The sequence below is a fragment of the Capricornis sumatraensis genome, chromosome 21 (assembly GCF_032405125.1).
Source record: "Capricornis sumatraensis isolate serow.1 chromosome 21, serow.2, whole genome shotgun sequence".
In the NCBI taxonomy this organism is placed as follows: Eukaryota; Metazoa; Chordata; class Mammalia; order Artiodactyla; family Bovidae; genus Capricornis; species Capricornis sumatraensis.
The window spans coordinates 15,491,469-15,511,884 of NC_091089.1; the positions used below are offsets into that span (position 1 = coordinate 15,491,469).

Consider the following 20,416-nt stretch of genomic DNA (forward strand, 5'->3'; position numbering starts at 1 on the left):
TAAATTTGCTGTTTTCTTAACATTCATGACAAACCAACTTCCTCCTGAATGAGACATTCATTGTTGATATATGCTAACATAATCTAGTTTGTTGAGTTCTGTGGGTCCGGGGTAACTCTGACTTTTTTCAAGTTGCCTTGACTACCAATTATTTGGCTTATGTCCATTCATTCTTTAATAATTAGCTTCCAATTAAAATAAATTTATATTTTTTTTTAAAATGAAAACTAAAGGTAAAAAAAAGAAAAAAAAATCACTAAATCTGTGCTGGATACTCTTGTGTTTCTGCTTTCTTAAAGTTTTCACTTTACATTTGAATATAACCAATTAACAATATTGTGATAGTTTTAGATGGACAACAAAGGGACTCAGCCATGCATATACATACATCCATTCTCCCCTAAACTCCCTTTCCATCCAAGCTGCCACATAATATAAGAAGTCAGAGTGAAAGGAGACAGTGGTCTGAACAAAAATGTTACACTGAAAACTTTTATAGAACTATTTGACCTTGAACTCATTTTGTTAGAGAATATTTGGTCAACTTAACAAAAATAGTCACAGCCTAAAAACTGAGAGTTATGTTTTATTTGGTAAGAATTTTTAGGAGTTAAGCTCTGGAGATAACATCTCAAGTAACCCTTAAAGAATTGTTCTGAGAAGTGGGGAAAAGGAGTCAGGTTATATAGAAGGTTCAGGTAGTTTGAATATCAAAAGATTACTATTAATTAAGGAAAACTAGATATCTCAAGTTCAGGAATTTAGCTCTTTTCTATCTATGGGAAGATGCAAGATTTTGGGCTTACTGAAATGATTCCTTTCATATGCATCTCAGCTAACTGGAGCCAGTATCCTGATTTGATTTTTTCACATCTTTAGTTCCTTGCTCACCACAGGGAGCAGTGGCAGCCTGATAGGTGCCAGATCACTAGTACTGTTTATTGTGAGAACACTCCAAGCTCAACAATTCACTTTTGGAGGGCCAGAATCATTGATGGCTGTGATATCCTTGTTTATTGATATGGCAGGAGATACTCTATCTCTTAGAAACTTCCAATTATAAGAAGTTTGACCAATATTTGGAAGACATTTCATGGCCAATATTTATTTCACAGAGCTTGGAGGTTCCTCCCAGATAAGGAAAATTTTCATTGATGTGTCACTCCAGGTGTTAATTTCTGGATTAGGACCATTGATTGATGATAAAAGATTCCCTGGATTGTCTGTCTTCTAACTTACTAGGTATCAATAGATACATCTCATATTGTTTTTCCCCATATCTAGAATCACACTATTGCAATTATTGATGGCATACAGAACTACATTTTTGATCAATTGCTTCAAGTCGCCTAGCCACCATTACATTTTTTGGTGGCCTGATTACACACTGTAAGAGAGAACAATGAAAAAAAAATAGATATAATAATGTAGTAGCCCACAGGACTGGCAAAGGTCAGTTTTCATTCCAATCCCAAAGAAAGGCAATGCCAAAGAATGCTCAAACTACCGCACAATTGCACTCATCTCACATGCTAGTAAAGTAATGCTCAAAATTCTCCAAGCCAGACTTCAGCAATACATGAACTGTGAATGTCCAGATGTTCAAGCTAGTTTTAGAAAAGGCAGAGGAACCAGAGATCAAATTGCCAACATCAGCTGGATCATCAAAAATGCAAGAGAGTTCCAGAAAAACATCTATTTCTGCTTTATTGACTATGCCAAAGCCTTTGACTGTGAGGATCACAATTAACTGTGGAAAATTCTGAAAGAGATGGGAATACCAGAACACCTGACCTGCCTCTTGAAAAACCTATATGCAGGTCGGGAAGCAACAGTTAGAACTGGACATGGAAGAACAGACTGGTTCCAAATAGGAAAAGGAGTACATCAAAGCTGTATATTGTCACCCTGGTAATTTAACTTATATCCAGAGTACATCATGAGAAATGCTGGGCTGGAAGAAGCACAAGCTGAAATCAAGATTGCCAGTAGAAATATCAATAACCTCAGATATGCAGATGACACCATCCTTATGGCAGAAAGTGAAGAGGAGATAAAAAGCATCTTGATGAAAGTGAAAGAGGAGAGTGAAAAAGTTGGCTTAAAGCTCAACATTCAGAAAACGACGATCATGGCATCTGGTCCCATCACTTCATGGGGAAAAGATGGGGAAACAGTGGAAACAGTGTCAGACTTTATTTTTTTGGGCTCCAAAAACACTGCAGATGGTGACTGCAGCCATGAAATTAAAAGACGCTTACTCCTTGGAAGAAAAGTTATGACCAACCTAGATAGCATATTCAAAAGCAGAGACGTTACTTTGCCGACTAAGGTCCGCCTAGTCAAGGCTATGGTTTTTCCTGTGGTCATGTATGAATGTGAGATCTGTGAAGAAGGCTGAGCACCGAAGAATTGATGCTTTTGAACTGTGGTGTTGGAGAAGACTCTTGAGAGTCCCTTGGACTACAAGGAGATACAACCAGTCCATTCTGAAGAAGATCAGCCCTGGGATTTCTTTGCAAAGAATGATGTTAAAGCTGTAACTCCAGTACTTTGGCCACCTCATGCGAAGAGTTGACTCATTGGAAAAGACTCTGATGCTGGAAGGGATTGGGGGCAGGAGGAGAAGGGGACGACCGAGGATAAGATGGCTGGATGGCATCACTGACTCGATGGACATGAATCTGAGTGAACTCCAGGAGTTGGTGATGGACAGGGAGGCCTGGCACGCTCTGATTAATGGGGTTGCAAAGAGTCGGACACGACTGAGCAACTGAACTAAACTGAACTGAACTGAACATTGAGGAAATCATAGTATAGCAGAGAGACAAGGGCATCAGGTGGGATGAGATGGAGAGAAAGTGATAAATGTTTTATCTTTGTTTATAAACACATGCTTTATTAAACTGTGGTAGGCCATAGCATAAGAGAAAAAGGTTTAGTGCAAAACGATTGAAATGAGTATATTTTTCAAAGTCAAGGTTATAAATCATATTTTTCAGTTCATTCAGTCCTGTGTAATTGATTCCTGTTGATTCACATGAAATAATCAGGCTTTCCGTTAGAATTTGTCATTTGTTACCCAGTTTCAGTGGTATTACTTAAAGTCTATCAGAAACACATTTGTTTAAAAGTTATTTTTATTGGTCTTCTTGAAAATCTTCATTTTGTAAAAGCAGGATAAAATTATGATACTCCAAAAAGGACAAAATTCAAAATAGCATGGCTGAAGATTTGAGTACAATGTAATTAGGAAGAAACATAGATAATTCTGCAACATATTATATTTTAGGATAATCACTAAAATTATAACTGATAATATTATATCAGGACATATCATATATTAGGGAGCCAATGTACAATTTGGGGCTATCTATATCAATGACGTTTATCCATACATTACAACCTAAACTTGCCTTCAGTCATTTGACAGTGTTTTTGAATTAAAAATATCAAAGAAACTTTGTTTAACATTCCTGTCTGAGATGTCTCAGAGATGTTTCTTTGAAGAATCTCAGAGTCAGCTGGAGACTAAAAGAGCTTTAATTACATTTTGATATTTGGGAAATTTATTAGAAATATCAAAAATGTTTTAAAACACAGCAGGATCATAGGTCACTAAAATAATATTTATTCATTTAACCAAAGTCAAAAAACAATGAAAAGAAAACAAATATAGATCACCTAAGGAGAAGGAAATGGCAATCCACTCCAGTACAATTGCCTGGAAAATCCCATGGATAGAGGAGCCTGGTAGGCTACAGTCTATGGGATCGCAAAGAGTCGGTCACGACTGAGCGCCTTCACAACACGACTAAGGGCACAGAACCTCATGAAATTTGTTATCAAAAATAAACACTTCTAACAGAAAGAGAAATTAAATTTTAGTTTTGCATTAGCTTATTTAGCAAATTCCGTTTGTTTAACTTAAGTATAAATTTAGTTAATCCTGTCTGTGTATTAATATAAAACTTTTTCGTCATGTTTCCTTTCCACAATCTCTCATCACTTTCTGTATCCAGCCTTCCTCTCATTTTCTATCCAAATAAAACCAACGAGTTTTTTTTTCTTTTTCATAAATGAAATGTAATCCTATTTCTCATAACTTCTTTACTTAAAACACACATTCTATTTTTTACTGTATCCTAAAATGTTAATGGATTATTCTTAATAGCTTTAACTACATGCTTAAATTAGAATCCTCAATTCTTAAAACCTTAATTTTTCTGCAAAGCTATGAGGTAAGGAGTTGTGCACTGTCTTTCATACTGGAATTCTATAGATTGATATGCATAAACACCAGCAATAATTACTAAAAACACTTGTATTTTCATAGGGGACATTTCAGGGTGACACCAAATGTGTTCATTAATAGTCTTAACTATCTTTAACTTCTCATTTTAGTAACTGATATCACTATCTTTTTAGGTATTTAATAAACTTTCATCATTTAAGTTAACACATAGAACTTAAAGTTATCAAATATCTGGAAAGATAGTTTTAAGTAGACATTTCTAAAATATAATTATTTTAAAGAGTTTGTCCCAAAGTTCTTATTTCATTTACATTCACTTAAAAGTTTCATCATATCAAGTTACTTTTCCTGAAACATATCTAGTGAGGTCTTAGTTATTAAACCCATGTACAACAAAGTATTATACTTGATATTTGCTGACTCTTTTTGATATGCCTATATTAACTAGATGAACAAACTCAAGCTTTAATACCATATATCAACTTAATAATTAATATTCCCCAGGTCATATGAACCTGAAAGTCATTTTGTCTGGTTTCTTTAAATGCAGTACTTTCTGTTAAAATTAGAGTTCTTCATAAATTTAATTTTAATAGTACTTTTTAAGGTGTGGATCACAACAAACTGTGGAAAATTCTTAAAGAGATGGGAATACAAGACCACTTTATGTGCCTCTGGAGAAATCTGTATGCAGATTAAGAAGCAAAACTTAGAACTGGACATGGAACAACAGACTGGTTCCAAATTGGGAAAGGAGTACGTCAAGGATATATATTGTCACCCTGTTTATTTAACTTATATGTAGAGTGTATCACACAGAATATTAGCTTGGATGAAGCACAAGCTGGAATCGAGATTACTAGGAGAAATATCAATAACCTCAGATATGCATTACACCGTCTTTATGGCAGGAACAAGAAGAATTAAAGAGCCACTTGATGAAAGTGAAAGAGAGCGAAAAGCTGGTTTAAAACTCAACATTCAAATAACTAAAATCATGGCATCTGGTCCCATCATTTCATGTCAAATAGAAGGGGAAAAATTGAAAACCATAAGAGATTTTATTTTGCTGGTCTCCAAAAATCACTGAGGATAGTGACTGCAGTCATGAAATTAAAAGATATTTGCTCCTTGGAAGAAAAGCTATGACAAACCTAGACAGCAGATTAAAAAGCAAAGACATACCTTGCTAACAAAATTCCATCTAGTCAAAGCTATGGGTTTTCCAGTAGCCATGCATGAATGTGAGAGTTGGACCATAAAGGCAGCAGAGTACTGAACTGTGGTTTTGGAGAAGACTATTGATTGTCCCTTTGACAGCAAGGAGATCAAACTAGTCAATCCTAAAGGAAATCAATCCTGAATATTCATTGGAGGGACTGATGATGAAACTGAAGCTCCAAAACTTTGGCCACCTGATACAAGGAAGTGGCTCAGAAAAGACCCTGATGCTGGGAAATATTGCAGGCAGGAGGAGAAAGGGATGACAGAGGATGAGATGGTTGGATGGCATCACCAACTCAATGGACATGAGTTTGAGCAAGCTCCAGGAGATGGTGAAGGACAGGGAAGCCTGGCGTGCTGCAGTCCATGGGTTCACAAGAATTGGACATGACTGAGCAACTGAACAACAGAAACTTGTTAGAACTAGGGATATCTCATGTGTACAATGTGCACACAGACATAAACAGGAAAATTAGAGATCTCATGGCTTTACTAAAAGCTTGGTTATGAATCAGGTATTGCAATGTAACGTGGTCCACTGGAGAAGGGAATGGCAAACCACTTCAGTATTCTTGCCTTGAGAACCCCATGAACAGTATGAAAAGGCAAAATGATAGGATACCAAAAGAGGAACTCCCCAGGTCATTAGGTGCCCAATATGCTACTGGAGATCAGTGGAGAAATAACTCCAGAAAGAATGAAGGGATGAAGCCAAAGCAAAAACAATACCCAGTTGTGCTTGTGACTGGTGATAGAAGCAAGGTCCGATGCTGTAAAGAGCAATATTGCATAGGAACCTGGAATGTCAGGTCCCTGAATCAAGGCAAATTGTAAGTGGTTAAACAAGAGATGGCAAGGGTGAACATCGACATTCTAGGAATCAGCAAACTAAGATGGACTGGAATGGATGAATTTAACTCAGATGACCATTATATCTACTACTGAGGGCAGGAATCCCTTAGAAGAAATGGAGTAGCCATCATGGTCAATGAAAGAGTCCAAAACGCAGTACTTGGATGCAATCTCAAAAAAGACAGAATGATCTCTGTTCGTCTCCAAGGCAAACCATTCAATATCACAGTTATCCAAGACTATGCCCCAACCAGTAATGCTGAAGAAACTGAAGTTGAACGGTTTTATGAAGACCTTCAAGACCTTTTAGAACTAACACCCAAAAAAGATGTCCTTTTCGTTATAGGGGACTGGAATGCTAAAGTAGGAAATCAAGAAACACCTGGAGTAACAGGCAAATTTGGCCTTGGAATATGGAATGAAGCAAGGCAAAGACTAATAGAGTTTTGCCAAGAAAATGCACTGGTCATAGCAAACACCCTCTTCCAACAACACAAGAGAAGACTCTACACATGGACATCACCAGATGGTCAACACTGAAATCAGATTGATTATATTCTTTGCAGCCAAAGATGGAGAAGCTCTATACAGTCAGCAAAAAACAAGACCAGGAGCTGACTGTGGCTCAGATCATGAACTCCTTATTACCAAATTCAGACTCAAATTGAAGAAAGTAGGGAAAACCGATAGACCATTCAGGCATGACCTAAATCAAATCCCTTATGATTATACAGTGGAAGTGAGAAATAGATTTAAGAGTATAGATCTGATAGATAGAGTGCCTGATGACCTATGGAATGAGATTCGTGACATTGTATGGGAGACAGGGATCAAGACCATCCCCATGGAAAAGAAATGCAAAAAAGCAAAATGGCTGTCTTGGGGAGGCCTTACATATAACTGTGAAAAGAAGAGAGGTGAAAAGCAAAGAAGGAAAGGAAAGATATAAGCATCTGAATGCAGAGTTCCAAATAATAGCAAGAAGAGATAAGAAAGCTTTCTTCAGTGATCAATGCAAAGAAATAGAGGAAAAGAACAGAATGGGAAAGACTAGAGATCTCTTCAAGAAAATTAGAGATACCAAGGGAATATTTCACTCAAAGATGGGCTGGATAAAGGACATAAATGGTCTGGACCTAAAGAAGTGGAAGATACTAAGAAGAGGTGGTTAGAATACACAGAAGAACTGTACTAAAAAGATCTTCACGACCCAGGTAATCATGATGATGTGATCACTATCTAGAGCCAGACATCTTGGAATGTGAAGGCAAGTGGGCCTTACAAAGAATCACTACAAACAAAGCTAGTGGAGGTGATGGAATTTCAGTTGAGCTGTTTCAAATCCTGAAAGATGATGCTGTGAAACTGCTGCACTCAACGTGCCAGCAAATTTGGAAAACTCAGCAGTGGCCACAGGACTGGAAAAGGTCAGTTTTCATTCCAATTCCAAAGAAAGGCAATGCCAAAGAATGCTCAAACTACCACACAATTGCACTCATCTCACATGCTAGTAAAGTAATGCTCAAAATTCTCCAAGTCAGCCTTAGCAATATGTGAACCTTGAACTCCCTGATGTTCAAGCTGGTTTTAGAAAGGCAGAGGAACCAGAGATCAAATTGCCAACATCCCCTGGATCATGGAAAAAGAGAGTTCCAGAAAAACATCTTCTGCTTTATTGACTATGCCAAAGGCTTTGACTGTTTGGATCACAATAAACTGTGGAAAATTTTGAATGAGATGGGAATACCAGACCACCTAACCTGCCTCTTGAGAAATCTGTATGCAGGTCAGGAAGCAACAGTTAGAACTCGACCTGGAAAAACAAACTGGTTCCAAATAGGAAAAGGAGTACGTCAAGGCTGTTTATTGTCACCCTGCTAATTTAACTTATATGCAGAGTACATCATGAGAAAAGCTGGATTGGAAGAAATACAAGCTGGAATCAAGATTGCTGGGAGAAATATCAGTAACTTCAGATATGTAGATGACACCACCCTTATGGCAGAAAGTGAAAAGGAGCTAAAAAGCCTCTTGATGAAAATGAAAGAGGAGAGTGAAAAACTTGGCTTAAAGCTCAACATTCAGAGAACGAAGATCATGGCATCCGGTCCCATCACTTCATGGAAAATAGATGGGGAAACAGTGGAAACACTGTCAGAGTTTTTTTTTTGGGGGGGGGCTCCAAAATCACTGCAGATGGTGACTGCAGCCATGAAATTAAAAGAAGCTTACTCCTTTGAAGAAAAGTTATGACCAACCTAGATAGTATATTCAAAAGCAGAGACATTACTTTGCCAACAAAGGTCCATCTAGTCAAGGCTATGGTTTTTCCATTAGTCATGTATGGATATGAGAGTTGGACTGTGAAGAAGGCTGAGCGCTGACGAATTAATGCTTTTGAACTGTGATGTTGGAGAAGACTCTTGAGAGTCCCTTGGACTGCAAGGAGATACAACCAGTCCATTCTGAAGGAGATCAACCCTGGAATTTCTTTGGAAGGAATGATGCTAAAGCTGAAACTCCAGTACTTTGGCCACCTCATGCGAAGAGTTGACTCACTGGAAAAGACTCAGATGCAGGGAGGGATGGGGGCAGAAGGAGAAGGGGACGACCGAGGATGAGATGGCTGGATGGCATCACCGACTTGATGGACGTGAGTCTGAGTGAACTCCGAGCGATCGTGATGGACAGGGAGGCCTGGTGTGCTGCGATTCATGGGGTCGCAAAGAGTTGGACATGACTGAGTGAGTCAACTGAAGTGAACTGAACTGATCAGAAGACTAAGGCTTGCTATTTGTAATTTGGCTGAAGGAACATTCCCTTTGAATGCTCCTTTGCAAATGAAAATTCCAATTTGAATTTTTTTTTTTTTAGTGGTATAACAAGTTTTAATTCAAAATAGACACTCTGAAAACAATAAGTTAAAAAAAAAAAAAAACTTGAACAAGCTCTTTGAATTTACAACAGAGCACACCAACAATCACACACACGGCAGTTTCACAATTGCCTCAAAAATGTACATTACAGCAATGACATGCAAGAATTATACTTTAAAAATCCACGTGGTAGACTGTCACATCTTCCAAGCACGAGGCACAGGGGCCTCTGCCGTGCATCACCAGCACTGCGGCTCAAGGTCAAACAGGCTGGTCTCCATAACTGCTTCTGATGCTTTATTTCAGATTTTGTGGAAAAAATGAGGCCTAGTTGGCCGAAGGACAGTAACACACTTGATTCCTTAGCAATAGCCCATCCCAGTAACCTGGACACTAGGCTATGGGAAAGCCCATTTTCCCAGAATGAATAAATTTACCTCCAGGAAACTGTCAGATTTAATACACCAACTAGGAGACTAGCTCCAGTCCATACATTTCACCTTGTTCCCTGAAAACCTGTGTTTAAATCTTAGTAGCCACACTCAGGGGGTCAACATTTTATTCCTGAGTAACACAGACTTTCCCGTTCACTGGTTTATGAACAGTTAGGTTAGGAGGAGAGCTTGTGTGTGTGTGTTTTCAGTGTTTGTTCTAAAGGCACTAAAGATTTATTGTCTTGTCTTTGAATGGAGAAGACTTATCACCATATCAAAAAGATGGGGAAAGTCTACAGTGAGAAGTATTTTGTACCTACAGAATTATTTTATTTGTAAAATAACTTGATTTAAATACCGGTTCAGTATATTTTTAACAACTGAAAACATTTGGTTTTCTGAGTTACAATCAAAAACAACTGTTAGGATGTAAACAACTGAAAAAACGTAAATCAAAATTATAATCTAATAAGCAAATACCTTACAAGAAGAAATCAGCATAAGTTAATGCAGTGCATCCTTAAGGAACCAGACATGTCACGGAGGCTGCTACTCACTTCTCTAAACATTTACTGTATCGTCTGCTGCTACTTGGGAAGCTGAGGGAGAGCAGTTTTAATTTGCAGTTAATCAAGTGTTCTGAAACAAGCTGAAATTTCCTTAAATGAAAGATAAACATAGATAGATTTCGGTTTTTATCATACGATACTGACACTACTGGGAAAACAAGGCGTGCATGAATTACCAAAGATTTAATTTACATGACAGAGGAAAAAAACAAAAAATAATAGTTACAAAATCAAACTGCAGGAAACAAATTTGAAAGAAATATTCACTTCTTTATACAGTAGTCTTTCTGAGCACCTGAAAGAAATCTAAAGAGCAGCATAAAGACCACTGAAATTGATTAGTTCAACATACAGTGAAGAAAATAACATTTTTAAAAATCTCAATTGAAAAAACTACTAATTATCTAATACTTTAGATTTCCTAACTTTTTTTTTTTTACAAGTTTTGTGGTTCATGCTCAAAGTTCAATCTGTGTTTAACATTTTTAAGTTCAGACATGTCAAAGCCTAAAAGTACAGAAGGCTTGTGATTTTTTATTGCTTTCATGCAAATATACCTTCTTTTTCCAAAAAATGAAGCCACATCAATTTTCCACACCCATAAAAGTGAGGATAACAATTCTATTTCCTTTTTACTAGGATATGGTCTCTTGTGGAAATAATCCCTAAGAAACTGCTTTTTGTCTTCGTAAGAACGGTCTTCGTACTTTTTAGGATTTAATGCTAAAATCTGAAGAGCGTCGTCACTAATGGGCGGTCCCTCCGTCCTGCCCTCACTCTGCTGCCGTTTAACAGGTGCAGCGCTTGGTGCCTTTTCCGGGGCTGGGTCTGCGTCCGCGTCTATGACGAGGGGCCGCTCCGCGCCATCCCTCTGGTCTTCGGCCCCGGGGTGGCCATCGGGCAGCTTTCTCTTCACTGAGAAGCTGGCGTCATGGATCACCTCGCCGTTGACTAAGAGCAGCTCGCTGTTCTCCAGGAGGCCGGGCTGGCCCTGCAGGTCGGGGCTGCTGTCCTTGGGGGCGCTGCGGCAGCGCAGCAGGTGGATGGCAATGGCTGCCAGCGTCATGTTGCCGGTGTAGACCCCGCAGCAGTGGATGCACTTGAAAGCCGGAGACTTCAGAATCGTGTGGACTGTGGGCGTGATGTGGTGCCTCTCCTTCAGATGCAGCTCGTATGCCTCCGTTGTCACAAAGGTGCCAAAGCAAAAGGGGCAGGTCAACACCTGCTTGCCGGGCCTCCCAGATGCACCTTCAGCCTGGGGCCTCACCTTGATGTACACGGGCACCAGCGACTTGGAGTGTATCCCCGCCAGGATGGCCAGGTAGACCCCCCGCTCGCCCAGCTCCTCCCTGGGCAATATGGTAATAAAGTCAAGGTGGGGAAACAGCAGGTTGCCGTTGGCGTCGATATCCAGTTGAAAACCTTTGTTACTGTAATCCATGGGCAGCTTCTTCCCCAGGTGCATGGTCCGACTGTGCTCTGAGAGGCCTCTGATATCATGGAAGGTGCACGGGCAAAACAAGCAACCCAGGCCATGCATCAGTAAGTGATGGATAAGCTCCTCCTCCGAAACTAAGCACTTACAAGACAGACACCGCACTGTCTTCTCTCTCATCCACTTCAAAAACGGCGCACATGCGGCCAGTTTCTCTGGCTCCAGTTTGTCGGCAGCTTTGGATTCACTGTGCTTGTGTGCCACTTCCATATGGACCTGGTACACATTGGAAGGGAAGAGCTCGTTGCAAACGGGACAGGTTTTCCATTGCTTGGCCTGTTTGAGCACGTGATTCGCCTCTGCCACAGACGAAGAGGCCTGAACAAACATACTCTGAGTGGCATTTACCACCACAGGAGGGGAGGGCATGCCGGCCATGGAACTGGGCATTTGGGCAGCTGTGCCTGACTGCAGGAGCTGGATGGGCATCTGAGGAGGGGCAACGGTGGCAACGCTTCCAGGGGGCACAGGCAAAGTGACAGATACCGGAGCAAGTGTGTATGTGGGAATGCCGTTCACTTGTTTCCCTGTGGGGATGAGTTGTCGAAGAATAGAGCCCGACGTCAAGAAAGTGGTGTTTGGCAAAGCACCGGGTCTAATGGTCTGATTTGCAGGCAGAATGTTGGTATTCACAGACTGATTAAGCTGGAGGACCCCAGGCCTCACTGACTGGCCCACAGGAAGAACTCCTGACATGACCGGCTGACTGAACTGAAGAACACCAGAGTTAATGCCCTGGTTCACAGGAAGAACGGCTGACGAGACTGTCTGGTTGGGGGGAAGAAGCCCAGGTGGGACTACCTGGCCAGGCGGGAGCACCTGCAGTGGGACCGTCAGCCCTGTGGGCAGTGCTCCCGAAGGGGCCGTCTGTCCAATGGGGAGCACCCCTGACTGAACCACCTGGCCAGTAGGGAGAACCCCAGAAGTCGCTGTCTGTCCTGAAGGGATGACCCCAGCAGGGGTCACCTGTCCTGCAGGAAGGACCCCTGACGGGACTGTCCGACTCACAGAAATCACCCCTGGCGAGACTGCCTGAAGCACTCCAGGGGTGACAGAGGGGTTGACAGGGAGGACCCCAGACCCAACGGGTCTGTTCACCGAAAGAACTCCAGGTCCAACTGGCCTGCTTATGGGCCCCACAGGCTGGCTGAGCGGCAAAACCCCCAGGCGGATGGTCTGATTTATGGGGAGGACACTGGTTCCAACAGACTTATTTACAGGTCCAACCGTCTGACTCAAGGGCAACACGGGAGGGTTTGCTGCCTGATTAAGTGGCACTCCGTGAGAGAGAAAGACAGGCTGAGGCGTCGAGGGCGGCAGAGTGAGGCTGCTCTGGCCCACTGGCAGAGGGCTGGAGACCAGAGTCACGTGAGGCTGGGCTACGGCCGGCGGAGAGTGGGTGACACTGCCCACAGCCCCCGCAGCCCCCGCAGCCGGAGGGGCTGCACCCTGAACCGGCTGCACCATGGTCTGGCTCTGGCCGTTCTGTGGCAAGTAAAGATGGAAGCAAGATGAGGCTGGGATGCCCGGAGCGCTGCTATTCGGCGGTACGGCCATGTGTGCAGCTGGTTTGGGAGCAATATGCATGTGCTTCAAAAGGCCAGTCTTCTTAATATGTTCTGAGATCACAGACCTAAGCTTATTCTCCAAATCCCGGTGTATATCGGATGTCAAAATATGATACATTAAAGCGTCCTGGCTGCTGGCATTGGCGTTGCACTTTTTACAGTAATACCTGTCAGAAGGGGGCAACTTCTCTGCACAGAGGGTGTTGTCAGCTCCTGGATGCTCACCCATCTCCTCAGTTCTCAGGCCAAAGTAGGAGTTAATTAAGTAGTGAAAATGTGCTACCAGCACATGCTTCTTCATGCTGTAGTACAGTGTGTTTGAAAAGTTACATTTTAAACATGTAAAACTTATCACATCACTCCTAGATGATTTAGTTTCACCTGAAATATTCACTGGGTAATTCTGGACTTTCCGAGCAGGTGCATGGAACATTCTGAAGTGCCTTCCCACAACTCTGGGTTGAGAGGAAAACACGCAGTTTGGGCAAGGGATCACCAGCTCCTGGTCAATTTCATCTTCATGGTAACGATGTAAATGATTTTTGAATGAAGTAAGCACTTTTGTGGAGTATTTACAGAGGCTACAACAGTATGGTTTTGTTCGATATCTCACTTTCTTTCCAGAAGGTTCCCACAGAGAAATATCTCCCCATGATGTGTTATAAAAGTACTTCTCTCCTGGGTCAAAGCCTTTAAGGTCCTTCAGCAGCTCCTTGCAGCTGTCAAGCCCAATGTCCACAAGAATGCTTTTCACCTTTTTCCGTACCTTCCTGATGTTGTCAAGATTCTCCACGGGAATTTGAAACATTTTTGGAATTTTCCGCTGGGCGCCCGCAGCGCCGCCGCGTCCCTCGCACGTCTCGCCGCGCCCGCTGGGGCCCCGCGCTCGCCCGCCTCCACCCCGCGCGGCGGGACCCCCACTCGGCGCGCGCCACCCCTCGCGACCCCGTCCCCTCCTCCCAGCTCGGCCAGAAAGAGAAAATCCAATTTGAATTTTAAACCTGTCACTTTTTTCCCCATTGGTTTCAGATTTTGCCTGCTTGAGCTAATTTAGGTTATTGTGGCCTGGATTTGCATTTCTGCTTTTTAGACATTTTCAAGAAAATGACAGTTGCTTTTAGTCTTCCAAAAAACATTTCTGTCACCTAAAGATATTAACACCAGTGACAGGTTTTCTATCTAAACTGATATTTATTTTATGAGTTTTATGTTCTAGAGCTTAACCTATCATATTTTCAAAGGTTTATATAAGACATTCAGCAAAGACCTTTCTAAGTTTACCAGTTTTATATACTTTCATCTCAATTTTGTCAACTTCTAAACTTTAAATTTAGTTTTAAGTAGGATCTAATCAATATCTTTGATATTAGAGGAATAATTACAGAAATTTTCTTCTTTTTGTTCCCTGTCCATTTTATCTAATTTTTTTTTTTAATATATATATATATATAAAATGCTCCTGGATCCTCAGAGTGGGATTGAGCTGAGGAGGTCAGGCCCTTTGACCTACTTTGTCCCAAATAATTGCTGGTCAGAAATTTCACTATAAATTTTCCTAGTCCCTTAAATATATATATTTTTAAACTTGGATAAATAAAACAGACTGGCACAGCTTTTAAAGTTGGGCACTACTAGGGAGTCCATTTTGGACCATTTAGATAGTGTAGTAATATCAAAAGTTGTTTCAATCACATAAATTTCCATTTTATTTATCCCATTTTAGATAACTATTCAAAGAGTTCTTTATATATTTGAAATAACTTTCCTAAAAAAATTATCTTGTTGGAAATTATAATCAAGCTTTCCTTACAAGTTTTTCCTGTTGACATTATAATCATTTTAATGCTTTTATTAGTGTTTGTTAAATCCATTGAGGGGTGGAAGTGAAGTTCCACTGAAGCTCCAAGTGAAGCTTCCCAAACCAGTTTTTTTTTTTTTTTTACTTATTTTAAATAATCTACAGAAGTCCTAAGGCTACTTATCAGATATTTTTCTCCCTTTGACTTTGATTTTGTTTTATAAGCACAGATAAAACAAATGTTTATGAGAATTTAGAGGGGGCTCTAAATTCACCAGTTTGTTACTTTCCCCAATTTTAAAAGGATCCATCATTTGGCCTCCAATAAAATATAACTTAATATATTCAAACCATTAAGACCCAGAAGACCTCCCCATAAGAGTGTGGGAAAGGGTGTAATCTAAATTTGGAGGGGTTGTTCTCAAGGTCAAGTTTTTAAAATGCAAACAATCAAAACACGCAAACACAGAATAACTTAGGAAGATCAGGTAGAACATTTACAATTTAAAGAAACAGAAAAATATGTAATGAAAGAGACCCCTCAATATTCAGGGTGAGATTTTCTCCAACTTCTGATAGAGTAAACATTTGCAAGTTTAGCATGTACATTTACCCAGCTGGGATACTGGCAATCTGGCATTGCTTTTTCTTTTCTTTTGAAATGTTTATTTCCCATTTAAGTCAATTTGTCAAGAAAAAATTGCTAATGATGATCATGTGTTAGGCCAACGTGTGTTGCTTGGAAGCTTAACTTCTCTGGTTTGTCCCAAAGTTGTTTCAGTTCCATTTTATGTGTCTTGGGTCTCCCAGTGGAGTATAAGATTTCCACAGGTGCTCAGATTGTGGAATGGTCAATTCTTATGTGTGTTCCCAATTGAACAGTTTGTTATTTACATGAGTGAGTTTCCCTACAGGGACAAGCTGTGCAGTGTGAGGTCTTAACTCTACCACTCCTGCAAGTTTCTCAGTCACCTGAGAAAGTCATTGCTTGGCAGGAAGAGAAAATTCCTTCTTTGGAGCTCAAAAACTCTCATAAGATTTTGGTTTTATTACAATAAACTTTATTAAGGTAGCCAATTCAAGGAAAAATGACAGGCCAGCCTTCCCCTAATGACGCACCCCCTCCTTACCCAGTATTTAACTGAGCAATGTCTTTCCAGTCTCTAAACTGAGGCTAACCACTCAGTATCCAAACTGAGTCTTCCCAGTGCCTTAGCACTGAGCATATCTTGACCATTGTCTAACATGAACAACCCAGGTACCTCTTCTTGAAACCAAGTTTGAGGATAACCTTTCCCCCTACCAAATAAAACTCAGAATCATCAGCCAATATGGGAAATCCAAAACCAGGAGACTCATTCAAATCCATCTGGATGCCACAAGTAGGTGGATGGGCACAAGGGGCCTCTGCTGGTACCAAGGCTCTGGATCCTCAGAGAGTTCAGATGAAAGAGAGAAATCTACTCTGGGTCTATTCATGGTGGTCACCAAAACTGTTGATTTAAAAATATAGTCACAGCCTAAAAAATGAGAGCTGTTTTATTTGATGGGAATTTTTAGGACTTCAACCCCAGAAGACAGCATCTCAAGTAACCTGAAAGAAGTGTTCCTAGGAGGCTGGAAAAGGAGCCAGGTTGTACAGAAGTTTCTGACAAGGGACAAATGGGCTGAACATCAAAGTGAATTCTCTCAGTCTTGTCCAACTCTCTGCGATTCCATGGGCTGTAGCCTGCCAGGCTCCCCTATCCATGGGATTTTCCAGGCAAAAATACTGGAGTGGGTTGCATTTACTTCTCCAGGGGATCTTCCTGACCTAGGGATCTAACCTGGGTCTCCTGCATTTCAGGCAGATTCTTTGCTATCTAAGCTACCAGGGAATCCCATGAACATCAAAAGATTATTGTTAATTAAGGAAAACCAGATATCTCAAGTTAAGGAATTTAGCTCTTTTCTATGCACGGGAAGATGAAAGATTTTGGGCTTACTGAAATTGTTTCCTTGGTTGCAGGAAGGAGGGGCCTCTTCCAGGGTCCAAGAGTGGGCTCTTTTCAAACACTCAGAAATGAATTTTCTGAGGACATACACGTGTTGACAAAGTAAGAGGCTTTATTTGAAAAGGGGTGCCTGCATGGAGAGCAATAGGGCAAGGGAACCCAGGAGAGCTGCTTTGCCATGCAGCTCACAGTCTTAAGTTTCATGGTGATAGGGTTAGTTTACAGGTTGTCTTTGGCCAATCATTCTGACTCAGAGCCCTTCCCAGTAGCACACAATTGCATAGCCAAGATGGATGCCAGTGAGAAGGATTCTGGGAGACAGTTGGGCACATGGTGTCTCCTTTTGACTTTTCCCAAACTCTTCCAGTTAGTGGTGGCTTGTTAGTTCCATGTTCCTTACTAGGGCCTCCTGCCATAAAAAAAGCTTATGCAAGTGGTTGCTATGGTGCCTGGCCAGGGTGAGTGGTTTTAGTCAATATGCTTCTATTAACACTTTCATATGAATCTCAGCTATCTGGAAGCCAGCATCCTGTGATGTGATTTTTCACATCCTTATCTTCTCTCTCACGGTAGGGAGTGGTGGCAGCCCAATAACTGCTGGATCAAAGGTATTATTTTTCCTGGGAAACTTCTGGGCTCAGAAATTCACATTCGGAGGGTCAGAATTGCTGTGGCTGTGACATCTTTGTTTATTGATATGGCAGGAAATACTCCATTTCTTACTTCCTATAAAACCTTCAAGAGATTAAAATAAAAGAAGGAAGTTTACATTTGCATCAGTATAGTAGCACAGCAGTTCTGGTATTTACTGTTGTTTTAGTCTTGCTTTGTGTGTTTATGTATGAGGTTGCAAAGAGAATTGTCTTCCTATAATCATCCAACTTAATAGTATTATTGATTCATTGTAAATAACATGAACTTTATACAACCAAATGCCAGTCTTTTTCTGCCTCATAGGTGGAACTCTAATAACTCTGACTTTAAATACCGTATGATTCCCAGCTGTGTGACCAAGAGGAGGTGCTTACATTCCCACATCTGATTTATTAAACTTAATTTCTTCTCCTGAAAATTTGAAATAATTTTTGTTCCTATCATATAAAGCTTCCATAAATGTTAGTTGAGATAACAGATATGAAGTGTTTAGCATAGAACCTAGCATACTGTAAACATCCCTGAAATCTAAGTACTGTTAGTATTTGAATAAATAAATCTTAGTACTAAGTATTACTGTTGGAAGAGGTCATCAAGATGACTGCTGGTTGGCCATGAGCTGGGCGAGGGCAATTAAAGTTTCCTAGATTAGAGAAACACATACAATTTTTCACTACTCTACTATCTTTGGGGCGAATAGAAAAGAAAAGGTAGGAGAGCAGAATAATAAACTGAAGACATTAGTATGTTATTTGAAAAGCTGGGAGGACATGAACTGTTGAAGATTAAGATTCAAGTCTTGGTGACAAGTCCTGATGGATACACTGAGAGGTGGGATCAGTGGAAATGAGGAGAGATAAGGGGAGAAGATTATGGTAATTGATCATGAAACAGACAGAGTACCTTATTTCATTTCACACCTAATACAAAAGCAAATTTTAAGTAGTAATCAACCTGGTCATTGAATAATACGCTAAACTGCCGAGTTGGAAACAAACAAACAAAACCCTAAACCTTTAAATCTTTCTCTGTTCCTTCAAGATGTGAATCTTATATCTTTGAAAGATAAACACCTCAGAGGTTTGAAGAAAAAAAGAGGTGGCTAAAGATTTTTTTTTTTTTTTTTTTACAGACTGCTACAAGACACCCAGGACACATACTGGGGCTTGTGGTTTGTGTCAGCCTCACCCCACTCCTAAACACATCACAGCCAGCCAAACTGGGACCAATCCCTGCCTACCAGGGCACTGGAAACCACTCCATGAAGCAGTTCCTAAAGCCAACTAGGGTAGGGACCAGCCTAACCTACAAACTCACTCAAAGTAGTTAGTTTGCCAGGTGAGTTATCCTGGGCCATAAAATGATTTACATAACTCTTAAAGAAAGCCAGATTTCCATACAAATATATAGTTTCATTAACATAGATTAGGAGAACAATGTATGAGTTTAACATACTGGTTTGTCAAGTAGGTTCTGAGCCTTTAGGTGGAACTGACTTGCAGACAGTCTGGGGTAAACGCATAGCACTTTAACATAGCTTAAGACAAGCATATCCATAAGAAAAATGCATTGGTTAACTCAAGGTTTGAGAAAAGTTAAGTTCTGGTGGAGCCAGGTGTCATTATGGCAACACAGAATTTTAAGAGAAACCACTTTTTAAATTTGTATAGAGAAGGGAAATAAAAAGTAACACTAGTTTGTTTCCTCCTTTCACTTAAGAGAGAGATAAAAAATGTCTGACACTTGAAGCCTATTTCCTCCGTTTGGAGACCCCTGTCCTTTCTGCCTGTTATCCTCTCACCACTATGGAAGACTGTAAGGAGTTTCCTTAAAAAAAAAAAAAAAAAACTGGAAATAAAATCACCATTGACCCAGCAATCCCACTCCTATCTCTATACCTTGAGGAAACCAAAATTAAAAAAGACATATGAATCCCACTATTCATTTCAGCACTATTTAAAATAACTAGAACATGGAAGCGAACCTAGATGTCCATCAACAGATGGATGGATAAATAGGATGGGGTACATATATACAATGGAATATTATTCAACCATAAAAAGGAACAAATTTGTTTTTTGTTTTTTTTTTTTCACTTTTTATTTTTTTGTAAATTTTATTTTTACTTTATTTTACTTTACAATACTGTATTGGTTTTGCCATACATTGACATGAATCCACCACGGGTGTATACTAGCTCCCAATCCTGAATCCCCCTCCCACCTCCCACCCCATATCATCTCTCTGGATCATCCCCATGCACCAACCCCAAGCATCCTGTAACCTGTATTGAACATAGACTGGCACATCGTTTCTTACATGATAGTATACATGTTTCAATGCCATTCTCCCAAATCATCCCACCCTCTCTCTCTCCCTCAGAGTCCAAAATTTCGTTTTAGACATCTGTGTCTATTTTGCTGTCTCATATACAGGGTCATCATTACCATCATTCTAAATTCCTTATATATGTGTCAGTATACTGTATTGGTGTTTTTCTTTCTGGCTTACTTCACTCTGTATAATCGGCTCGAGTTTCATCCATCTCATTAGAACTGATTCAAATGTATTCTTTTTAATGGCTGAGTAATACTCCATTGTGTTTATGTACCACAGCTTTCTTATCCATTCATCTGCTGATGGACATCTAGGTTGTTTCCATGTCCTGGCTGCTATAAACAGTGCTGCGATGAACAT

The 20,416-nt window shown here is 40.4% G+C and overlaps 1 pseudogene; it reads right to left on the bottom strand.

Moving 5' to 3' along the window:
* Positions 1-10,646: 10,646 nt before the first annotated feature.
* Positions 10,647-14,081, bottom strand: LOC138097713 (activity-dependent neuroprotector homeobox protein 2 pseudogene; annotated as a pseudogene).
* Between the last annotated feature and the right edge of the window lie 6,335 nt (positions 14,082-20,416).